Genomic DNA, 12,289 nt, shown 5'->3' with positions numbered 1-12,289 from the left:
GCACAATTAAGCTGAATCTCCACTCACGGTGCACATATCCCGCAAAGACAACCTTGTTTCCCGTTGCATGCAAAATTACCGTCTGCCTTTCTACCGAATTCCACCTACGTACTTTACTGGTGCCGCATTCTTGTTATATCCACGTGCTATAACAGGCGTCAACTCTTCATTGAGGAGCTGCAACCGGGGCTGAGTTCCACCTACTCTTCAGCACGGTCAAAATGGCAGGGCTCGTCCGGGATTTGAACCCGGGACCTCCTGCACCCAAAGCAGGAATCATACCCTTTTTTTTTTTTTTTTTTTTTTTTCTTTTCCTGCACCCTAAGCAGGAATAATACCCCTTTTTTTTTTTTTTTTTTTTTTTACCCGAAGCAGGAATCAGACCCCCTTTTTTTTTTATTTTAGTGTTAAACCATTTTAATGACCCAGTGCAGCTCGGTGGAGGCGCGTTGGGCAGGGGTCGAATCCCGAGGCCTGGCCATGACGTCTCCTCCTCCCTGCACTGAAGCACAGTGGCACCAATACGTAGTAATTGTCCTTGGTTCGGAGTCTCATGATACTGATATGTGGACACGGGGCTTATTTATGCGTTGTCTATCTAAACAGGTAAAGGCTTGGCAGGAAGGCAAAATAACTAAGAGCTAGCGTGAATGTCTCCCCTATCATGAAGGGAGATCAGTATCCCCCTATACCGGTGCCATTAATGCAACTGGCGCAGGAGCGAGCAATAGAAGTGGAAACTTAACCAATCCCCTGCTTTTCGAAAACAATACTGAGCATATTCGCAAAGTCCCTCTTAAGATGTGGGAAAGATTGTTGCGTCCAGTACTCATGAAGCATGTAACCAGTAAACGAAATAAAATCGGAAATACCATCACCATCAACCACTGCAAAAATGTAACGGCCAAGAAGCCACATAATGGTGTTGTTCTTTGTCCGGGGATAAAAAACCGTGTCCGGCCAGCAGAGAATATCAGTGGTAAAAGCTGATTCCGAGCTTCTGGTGAGTAACGCCAATTGTCGGCGCAGCCAGTACCACATGCGAAGACGGTCAGCGCAGGTAAATCGGTGTGGGAGTGTATCAATACAACCACACGTTTGACAAAGCGGAGAGACACACAAACCTATACGATGAAGTCGTTCGTTCGTAGGAATCAGCTGATTAACTACCTTATACCATAGGGAGGCAACAGCTGCGGAATGAACGGGTAAGCTGATATTCGTCCATATGTTACGCCAATGAAAACGGGGATATTGTAAAACAATCGGGATGGAAGAAGAAGACCTGTGCCATTTGTCAAGCAGTGTTCGCGTAGTAAAAACAGGACTACGTTGTAAGTGGAGATCCAGATAACTAATCTCAATGTAGAAGTCCCGAACATGCCGTAGCTTCGCATTTAGAGGCCCTACGTTAATTGGCGGTGACAAGCTCGCAGGACGAACGACATGGAATAATCGCGAAGTAACAGTCGGGGACTCAGAAAATAAAAGATGGAGGGTTCGCTTAACATAAAGGGCAGCAGCCTTGACACGGACATCGGTGAACGACAAGCCGCCCTCAAGTCACGGCTTCGTAAGAACATCACAACGTAATTTAAAAATGTGCCCCCGCCAAATATACCTGTTAAGAAGCTGGACCATTTTTGCACCCTGCATTCTGGGAAGCGGAAACAACTGAGCAACGTAATATACTTTACATAAAACATAAGTGTCTAATACATGCTTTTTTTGCAGTATCGGTATCGAACGCCATGAGTGTTCGAATAAAACACCTTGAAGCTTGGAAATGGCCACTTGCCAATTTTTCGCAGCCATACGAAGAGGGCACCGTTCAAGATAGATACCTAAATGTGTATGATGTTCAACAGCCGTAACTCACGGAACAACCACATGTTCAAAGCCCCGCAAATTCAGGAGTTTGCTTTTACGGGGGTTGATACGAGAACCTGAGGCCGCAGAAAATTTATCTAGTTCCATTTTCAAAGGCGGCACTTCTGCGGTGGAACGAAGCAAAACAACCAAATCATCAGCATAAGCTGTTGCTGTCTGGGTAACCCCAGAGATCGTAAGACCACGAAGTGTCGATTTGAGACGTGTGAGGAGTGGTTGAAGGGAGAGAGCATAAAGGGTCATGGATAAAGGGCTACCTTGCGGGACGCCACGTTTAATATCAATGACCTTCGTCAGCTGTCCATTAATGTCAATCTTAGCAGAAATGCCAGTCGTCATATTCTTAAGAACCAGCAGCGCCTTTTCATTAAAACAGAGTCGGCGCAGCAGAAGCTCTAAAAACGAATGGGACACACGATCAAAAGCCTTACTAAAATCAACAAATAAAAGCGCACAGGAAATATTGGTGACAGCGACAATCGACACAATATCACGATACCCCGCCAGAGGCGTCAAGATGGAGCGCCCCGGAAAGCAGCTTTGACAAGGAGTTATCACAGGTGTAAGCAAGAGGGATAGACGTGCATTAACAGCCCTAGCAGCCGTCTTATAATCAAAATTTAAAAGGGTTAAAGGACGAAAGTCACTAGCTGTCTTCAAACCAGCAGATTTTGGTATCAGGACAACCGTACCTCTCTTGAAATCGGCTGGAATTGTGCCACCATTCAAGATTTCATTTACAATATCCGTAAAAACAGGCCCTATAATAGTCCAAAAGCGAACAAAAAACTCCTTAGGAAGGCCATCCGGACCAGGAGATTTGTGAGATGGTGAACAAGCAATGAAAGCTGAAATTTCGTCTGCAGTAAAAGGAGCTAAAAATTCCATATTATGGTCCTCTGTTAAAACTGATGGGATAGCAGTTAAAATCTCGTCAACATCAAGCGGATCAGAATCAGCCACAGCATATAAGGTCTCATAGTAGCAGGTAAGTTCATGGGTTATTTGATTCTGTAAGGTAAGCCGGCGACCATCAGCTGCCATAAGGCCGTCAATCAATACACGTCGACGGTTCTTGTGGTGACGAAACAGATGGTACATGGAAGTCATTTCATGTGCTAAGGTGGACGGCGGTTTAGATTTAATCTTCAATCCTTCCATCTGAAGCCGTTTAATACTAAGGAGCTTGGCTTTAATTTTCCGAACCTCAGAAAGGTGGGCACATGTCATTCGAGAAGTATCATAAAGTTCGCGAAGCACCGAATAATAATACTCAAAAGTCAGTTTCAGATCTCGCGCTCTATGATAACTGTAGGACATTAAAGTGCGACGTAGTTTTGGCTTCGCACAGTGGATCCACCAGTGAAGCTTAGACGGATAGTATCGCAGAGAACGTAAACACATGTCCCACGCCGTCTGTATTAGAGGTTCGATGTCAGGGTCATCGAGCAAGGAGACATTTAATTTCCACAGTGGCCGATAAAGTTGAAGAGGCTGACGCTTCAAATTAATGATAACCGCAAGGGCACAATGATCCGTAAAACTGGCTGGAATAACATCTACATTTAAAACAGAAACACTAAGGGGATCAGAAATATACAATCGGTCCAGTCGACTACTTGACGTGGCAGTAAAAAATGTAAATTTAACTAAAGTGGGGTGTTTAACCTCCCACGCATCGCGTAGTCGTAGTTGACGTACAAGAGAATGTAGCTCGAAACAATAATTAAAATGAGGGGATTGGTCCTTAGCTTGTAATACACAATTAAAATCACCCCCCAATATCAAAGTCGCAGGATTTTTGCGTAAAAGATAAATCAGATCCTCTTTATAAAAACGAGACCTTTCCTGCCGTTTGCTGGAACCAGAGGGGGCGTAAATATTAACCAAGGTTGTGTCAAATAACCGACAACCAATACCCCTTCCCGAGTCTAAGAGCTCAATTTCGGTAACGGTGATACCGTCACGAATTAGTAAGGCAGTACCTGTGGAGAACTCAGGCGCAAAATTTATAATAGTGCGAAAGCCAGGAACAAACAGGTGTGCAACGGAGACTTCCTGCAGGAAAACAACATCAGCTGCAGAGTCATAAATGAACTGCTGCAGAGACGCTAACTTCAGAGCAGATTGAATGCTATTTATATTTAAGGTAATAAACGTGACGCCTGCAACATCAACCAAAAAAGGGAAAATGAACCCTAATTACACCACATTAGAAGCAACTACATCCAGATCATCAACATCAGACATGGCAGAGGGTGATTGCCCGGAATCAACGGAATCAGAGTCATCCTTTGCATGCTTGTGTTTTTTCCGCACCGCGTGAAGATTGGGGGGCACTTTCACCCGACGGCGTATCTGATGCACACCAGATTCAAGAGCAGGTGGAGTGGGGGGTTCGAGATCAGGCACGTCAACCAAGGCATCCGAAGGATTATCAGGGCGAGAGGAATCAGAAGAAGGAGCAAGCAAGGGGAAAACTGTATCAGGAACATCGGCACCGGCATCAGAAGGTGTATGTATTGGAAGTGTAGGAGGTGGAGAGATAGGTTTGGAATCCGCTGAAGCGGAGCGCGCAGTTCTAGAAGCGATTTTCCGACAAACAGCTGTCTGCACCGAAGTGTCGTCAACATGTTGTGATGCCTGTGTCGGGAGGGATGTCAACACCACCTCGACCGAACGTTGGGGCTCTTGCGCCGACAGCGTGGCAGCAGGTTTGACGTCATCAGGCAAAGCAGGAGACACAGTGGGAACAGAATCCAAAACAAGCATGGGAGATTCCGGAATTCTCTCGTCAGATTCGCAAACCGGCTGCGAAACAGCAGCTTCGTCATCAGTGCTACCGGTATCACTAGCACGACGGCGTTTGTTATTGGAAACAGACGGGATCGGCGTAGAAGCAGCCGATACATCTGGGCGAGTGGGTAACGGCGGAAAACCTGCATCAGAGGAAGGTGTCACCCGTTGTGAAGAATCTACTGCAGGAGGCTGACAGGAAACATTGGAGGAAGCTGCTGGCACAAGATCGGCAACCGTTAATTTGCGGCGTTGTGCTAGCGCATTTTTAAGCACAAACACCCGCTTAGGGCAACTAGCACGAACATGACCATTTTCATTACATAGAAAACACGTACCAACTTGCCCCTCATAAGTAAGATGAACACGATAACCACATACAACCAGATGGGACGGTATATTCGACTTAATATGCATTTCAACCGATCTGACACCATCATAACATTGCAGCTTATGTTGTGCAGACCAACGTTCATTTCGAATTGATCGAACGGTACCATAACCAAGCAAAGCTTCCTTGAGATAACTGTTTTCAACTTCAGGGGGTAAATTATAAACCCGAACTGTGGTATACGTAATTTCAGCATTTGAAACAGTAACACTGCTAACAGAACCATCTCTATGACGGAACGACACTTGCTCACCATGTTTAAGTAAAATCTTATCTAGCAAAACCGGGTTCAACAATTTCACAAAAAAGCAGTAAAGTTCTGTATCAAAATACGCCGTATGTACCTGGTCCGATGTAATGCCAATCGTATCCACAATCCATTCGTGAATTTCCAACGAAGTTGGTTGAACATTCCTGGTGGCCTTGTTAAACTGAAAACTGAGAGTACACTTCCGCGGAAACAACCGGGAAGCCATAACACTTAATTAATGCGGCAAAAGCCGCTATACAACACAAGACACAACACAAACACTAAGGCGACGAAACAAAGAAGAAAAGAAGACAAAGAAACGTCACACACAGAAAGTAAATAGTCACAACCCGAGGGAAACGGCGGATCGAATACACAGCACGTCCGATCGCTGTCGGGTCTCAAGCGGAACTGAAGGTCCCCGGTTCGATTCCGGGCGGAAACACTTTTTCGTCGCACTGAACAAGACACTTGCTACAATCTCTACTGTGACCATTTAAATCATTTTCAAACGACCCACCACCAGGGTGCAGATGGCTCAAATGATACATGAAACTCTTTCAGAACCGGCTACTTGGTTTTTGTGCTTACCTGGAGGGCTGGAAATGCGCGGAACAGTCGCCGGCATGCCGGTAGTTGCCACACGTTTGCACAAAACGGAAGGGCTCGTCCGGGATTTGAACCCGGGACCTCCCGCACCCGAAGCAGGAATCATACCCCTAGACCAACGAACCTGTTCGTAGCGTCGAAGCGCTGCACATGACTGACGCCTCCGTTCTTGATATCACCATGCAGAGCTGCTCCTCACCCAGCGTTCTCCCTGGCTGTTGCAGCTTGATTGTTTTCATCGATGTCTTTTACTATGTTGTTGCTGTGGTCTTCAGTCCTGAGACTGGTTTGATGCAGCTCTCCATGCTACTCTATCCTGTGCAAGCTTCTTCATCTCCCAGTACCTACTGCAACCTACATCCTTCTGAATCAGCTTAGTGTATTCATCTCTTGGTCTCCCTCTACGATTTTTACCCTCCACGCTGCCCTCCAATACTAAATTAGTGATCCCTTGATGCCTCAGAACATGTCCTACCAACCGATCCCTTCTTCTGGTCAAGTTGTGCCACAAACTTCTCTTCTCCCCAATCCTATTCAATACCTCCTCATTAGTTATGTGATCTAACCATCTAATCTTCAGCATTCTTCCGTAGCACCAAATTCCGAAAGCTTCCATTCTCTTCCTGTCCGAACTATTTATCGTCCAAGTTTCCCTTCCATACAAGGCCACACACCATACAAACACTTTCAGAAACGACTTCCTGACACTTTAATCTATACTCGATGTTAACAAATTTCTCTTCTTCAGAAATGCTTTCCTTGCCATTGCGAGTCTACATTTTATATCCTCTCTATTTCGACCATCATCAGTTATTTTGCTCCCCAAATAGCAAAACTCATTTACTACTTTAAGTGTCTCATTTCCTAATCTAATTCCCTTTCATGTCCCTCGACTCTTATAACTGTCATCTGGTTTTTGTACAAATTATAAATAGCCCCTGAATTTTACCCCTGCCACCTTTAGAGTTTGAAAAAGAGTATTCCAGTCAACATTGTCAAAAGCTTTCTCTAAGTCCACAAATGCTACAAACGTAGGTATGCCTTTCCTTAATCTTTCTTCTAAGATAAGTCAGTATTGCCTCACGTATTCCAGTATTTCTACGGAAACCAAACTGATCTTCCCCGAGGTCGGCTTCTACTAGTTTTTCCATTCGTCTGTAAAGAATTCGTGTTAGTATTTTGCAGCTGTGGCTTATTAAAATGATTGTTCGGTAATTTTCACATCTGTCAACACCTGCTTTCTTTGGGATTGGAATTATTATGTTCTTCTTGAAGTCTGAGGGTATTTCGCCTGTCTTTTACTATAGCAACTTCTATAATCGGAGAGAGCTCGAAGCCGATGCCCTTGCTTACACAGGAAAAATCTGTTACCACTACGGGTTTCCAAGTAGTACAGCAGCAGAGCCGTCGTTTCCGTGGTGTAGCGGCTATCATGTCTGCTTTACGCGCAGAAGGTCCTCGGTTCGATCCCGCGCGGAAACACGACTTTTTCAAACACCTTTTCGGATTCCATTTCCGAGATAACGTCACGTCTGCGTATGCACGGATAATAAATGTCGTGTGCTACACGGATATCGCGTCATTTTACTGTCAAATGCTCTTGCTCCCGTAGTGCACCGGTATTCAGTAACTCAGAACGCTCGTAGCTCCTTTCTGGCCGGCAAAATTTATAATCCATTTCTTCAGGACTACTTCAAGTGCGCTTCATACTGGCTTTCCTGAGCTCACTGCACTCGCCTTGTCACAGCTCTGTCCAAGTGTGGAAGTAATTAACAGTGAGAAACTCTTAACTACGCTCAGTCTTGTATCCCACCCTTTGGTTGTCGTCGTCGCTAATCAGATGAAGGTAGACTGCTCCACGATTGAGCTTCGTCTCCACTCACGGTACACATGTTCGGCAAAGACAACCTTTCTTTTCCGTTGCATGCAAGATTACTGTCGGCTCTTCTACAGCAATCGACCTATGTAATTTACTGGTGCCAGATTCTTGCCATATGAAACGGTCCCTTCACCATCGTAGTGCTACACAAAGCGTGCTGCGGCAGGCATCTGTTCTTCATTGCAAAGCTGCAAACGTGGGTGAGCTCCACCTATTCTTCAGCACGGTCAAAACGGTAGGGTTCGTCCGGGATTTGAACAGGGGACCTCCTGCACCCAAAGCAGGAATCATACCCCTAGACCAACGAGCCACCTGCCGGTAGCAGTGAAGCTAATCCCAAACAGTCCAGCTCCGAGGAACACAAACTTCCATGTAAATCAGAAACAAAAGCGCTTTCTGAAGGCAGCGCTCACCCCTGATGGGAAGAATATTAAAGGCAATGAATGTAGAGTGAATAATTTCACCGCGCTCTGTAGATGAACTGCCGGTGGTGTTTCACTTTCGTCATGTGGTCTCTCAGTGTCAAGGGAAGGCAAATGCACTAAACAAAAGAACATCGGGAATCCGAAACAGGCGACTCATAACGAAAAGATTGCGGAATATACTGCAAGCAAAACTCCCGCAAGACGACTCCTGAAGGCGTCGGTGCCTTAAGAATTATTCCGTGCAGCAATGATCATCTAGGAAGAGCCAACTGTACGTGTCGCTCCACCACACAACTTTTTTTTATATTGTTTTACCTAAATTTCCATTACCTCTTCGTTACAAGAATACTGTGTGGTTTTCACCTGATCTGCTTCGTCCAGCAGCGATAGTAGTAAGTAAATCGACGACAGTATCATTAAAAGTAGGTCAGACACAGAAATCGGAGTTACGTGTAGCTCATGTTATTCTGCTTTCAAATGCAGTTCTCCGGCTGGGGGTAGTGGCGTACTCCCACAATCCAAGTGTCTGGGAGGCCGTTGTTGTGGGAGAGAGCTGGGAACAACTACAGATTCGATCGTTTCATCAGCTCTGGAACGACCGCGATGCCCTTATCGAGCTCTGCAGATTGACCAGATAGCAGAGCGGAATTTTCGGCTAGCGGTGGCTCGGGGTTAAGAGAAGTCGAGAGCAATGAGCAAAACTGCATCGGGAAACCGAAACAGGCGACTCATAACGAAAAGTTTGCGGAATGTACTGCAAAATCTTAACTTCTAGAAGACGAACTGTGAAGCCGTCGGTGCATTAACAATCATTCCGTGCAGCAACGATAATCTGGGAAGAGCGAGGGGTGGGTACCGCACGACCACACAACAGATTTTATATAATGTTCTACTTATTCTAAATTTGCGTTTCCAGATCATCAGTAAAATACTATGTGATTTACACCTGCGGCTAAGCGCAGCACATGACTGACGCCTCCGTTCTTGGTATCACCATGCAGAGCTGCTGCTCGCCCAGCGTTCTCCCTGGCTGTCTCGGTTTGATTGTTTTTATCGGTGTCTTTTACTATAGCATCTTCTAGAGTCGGACGGAGCTCGTAGCCGATGCCCTTGCTTACGCAGGAAAAATCTGTTGCCACACTGGGTTTCCAGGTAGTACAGGAGCAGAGCCGTCGTTTCCGTGGTGTAGCAGTTATCACGTCTGCTTTACACGCAGAACGTCCCCGGTTCGATCCCGGGCGGAAACACGACTTTTCTAAACCCCTTTTCGGATTCAATTTCCGAGATAACGTCACGTCTGCGTATGCAGGGATAATAAATGTCGTGTGCTACACGGATATCGTGTCATTTTACTGTCAAATACTCTAGCTCCCATAGTGCACCGGTATTCAGTAACTCAGAACGCTCGTAGCTCCATTCTGGCCGGCAAAATTTATAATCCATTTCTTCAGGACTACTTCAAGTGCGCTTCATACTGGCTTTCCTGAGCTCACTGCTCTCGCCTTGTCACAGCTCTGTTGAAGTGTGAAGGTAACTAATAGTGAGAAACTCTTAACTACGCTCAGTCTTGTATCCCACCCTTTGGTTGTCGTCGTCGCTAATCAGATGAAGGTAGACTGCTCCACGATTGAGCTTCGTCTCCACTCACGGTGCACATGTTCGGCATAGACAACCTTTCTTTTCCATTGAATGCAAGATTACTGTCGTCTCTTCTACTGCAATCGACTTATGTAATTTACCGGTGTCCGATTCTTGCCGTATCAAACGGTCCCTTCACCACCGTAGTGCTACACAAAGCGTGCTGCGGCAAGCATCTGTTCTTCATTGCAGAGCTGCAAACGTGGGTGAGCTCCACCTACTCTTCAGCACGGTCAAAACGGCAGGGCTCGTCTGGGATTTGAACCCGGGACCTCCTGCACCCAAAGCAGGAATCATACCCCTTTTTTGTGAAATTAATGCCCGGGAAGACTGTATAAAAATTCATTCGTTAATTCACCATCAATTATCGTCACCAACATTCTGAGACATGATTCAATATTCCCGGTTTGCCTCAAAATTATCATAAACTCAAAACTTTTCGTAAATGTTAATGGGGCATGTTTTTGTCCTGATTTATTGCAAACATCCTGTGACTGTAAAAAAAACCGCTTTTATATGTTGCGCAAGATGGCCCAAAAATTTTTGCTTTGTTTGTTTTTACGACAATTACCACTGCGGTTCTTGTTTATAGTTATTATATGTATAAAAATTTAATGTTTCTCAGTCGACTTTGTTATTCTGATTAAAAACCCAATGTTTTTCCTCATATACTTTACAATGAAAAATGGAAAACCCACCGCCATGAATTGTGTTGTTGGACAAAAAGAAAATAATTTTTATTCAATAATGTAACTAATTTGTTAAAGATAATGTAGGTTTTGGAAACTTACTGAATAATTGGCGGAATAACAAAAGAAAATGAAACAGAAGGAAAAAAAAGTGCCAGAGGAGGAATCGAACCCGAGACCTCTGGCGTAAGAGTCCGAGCCCTAAACATCTTTTTTTTATTTTTTTTTTATTTTATGGTTATACAAATGGATAAAAGAAAGGCCGTTCCTCTTCGTCTACAGAAACAGAATAATAGCAAGTCGTCCCGTTACGACAAAGGATGCTCCATACTATAGCCCGCTGCGAATTTTCGATGACTGTCTTCTCGTTGCTGTGTTGTTTCCGTTGTTTGTTCAATCTCATAAAAAAGGGAACTGGGAGGAGGTGCTATGGTTGTCTTCTCACGTCATCGATAATCCAGCTGCGAGGCGGATTATGGAATGCGCTCCAAAGAAAATTAGAAAAATGTTGCCTATATTTAGGGTTCTTAACGATCGCACAATGTCGTTCGTTGAGGTAATATCAAAAATCGGGTACTGTCTTTTCGCCGAATATGTAGTGAACAGCATGGCCGCTGATCCACGTCATAGAGTTCGTTTTTGCTCTTGGGAAATAAATCTTTTCGGGGAAAAGAAGTGATCGGGTAATTATCCTGTCGGGAGTCGTGCGTGTGAGAAAAGCCAATATCTGACGCACCAAATACCAAACGTCCTTTGCCGACCCGCATTCGAAACGATGTTCATCCGTGTCAATCACTTGGTATGTGGCACACAAGTGTGAATCAGCGAGGTGGATGTGATGTAGAAGAAAGGGCCTGGATGTCCGATATCACCACAGGGCGTGCGAGTGAGATTGGTCGTAAGGCTTCCAGTAAGAGACATGTGAGGCACGTCGGACTTCGTCGCCACAGTTGCAGGTGACAGCTGACGAACAGGCCCTTCGCTCTGTTCTTAACATGACAAAGGCCTAAACCTCCTCTGCTCCTCGGAAGGGTTAGGGACTCGTAACGAATCTTAAATAACATGCCCGTATTAACGAAGGATCCCAAAACCGCCAACATGCGGTGAGCCAGGGTAGGTGGTATCGGGAGTATCTGTGCAAAATGGGGGATACGTGACGCCAAATAGACGTTAGCATACCGTGTCCGTTGCGGGAGGTCTAGATGTCTCAGACGGTGGTCACTTATTCCTGCTCTCATCTGATTCAATAAACGCCTGTAGTTAAGGGCTGTTGAACGCTTCATGTCTGATGTGAAATCAACGCCAAGACAGCGGATTGTGTCACTGAATCGTAGCGGTGCGACGCTCTCGTCGGGTAGGCCTCTGCCTATAGACAGTGCGCGTGATTTGTGGAGATTGAGATGGCTCCCCGATGCCGCGCCGTAGGTCGCCACCCACGCCAGTGCTGCACGACCATCGTCATTATTGCGAAGAGGGAGTACCAGATCATCCGCATAGGCAGTGCAGCAAAAAGTGTGTCCACTAAGGGACATCCCAGTCAGGCGTTGTCGGAGGCCGCAGAGGAGTGGTTCCAAGACGAGGGCGTACAATATCGTCGAAAGAGGGCAGCCTTGTCGCACCGATCGCTGGATCTGTATCGGCGGCGTGAGACGGCCATTATATAACACCTTGGACGTCGCGCCGCGTAGGAGACGCATCAGTACATTAACTATGACGTCCGGA

General features: G+C 45.7%; 3 non-coding genes across 3 annotated transcripts; 2 read left to right on the top strand and 1 right to left on the bottom strand.

Annotated features, from left to right (window-relative positions):
• Positions 1-5,989: 5,989 nt before the first annotated feature.
• On the bottom strand, positions 5,990-6,061 carry Trnap-cgg (transfer RNA proline (anticodon CGG)). Its single transcript has one exon. It is a non-coding gene; the product is annotated as a tRNA-Pro (tRNA).
• A 1,284-nt stretch (positions 6,062-7,345) lies between these two features.
• On the top strand, positions 7,346-7,418 carry Trnav-uac (transfer RNA valine (anticodon UAC)). Its single transcript has one exon. It is a non-coding gene; the product is annotated as a tRNA-Val (tRNA).
• A 1,996-nt stretch (positions 7,419-9,414) lies between these two features.
• Trnav-uac (transfer RNA valine (anticodon UAC)) lies at positions 9,415-9,487 on the top strand. The gene has a single exon. It is a non-coding gene; the product is annotated as a tRNA-Val (tRNA).
• Positions 9,488-12,289: the final 2,802 nt, after the last annotated feature.

Source organism: Schistocerca serialis, chromosome 2 (assembly GCF_023864345.2).
Source record: "Schistocerca serialis cubense isolate TAMUIC-IGC-003099 chromosome 2, iqSchSeri2.2, whole genome shotgun sequence".
Taxonomy (NCBI): domain Eukaryota; kingdom Metazoa; phylum Arthropoda; class Insecta; order Orthoptera; family Acrididae; genus Schistocerca; species Schistocerca serialis.
Note: the sequence above shows the minus strand (reverse complement) of the source record. Positions and strands in the feature narration are given on the sequence as shown.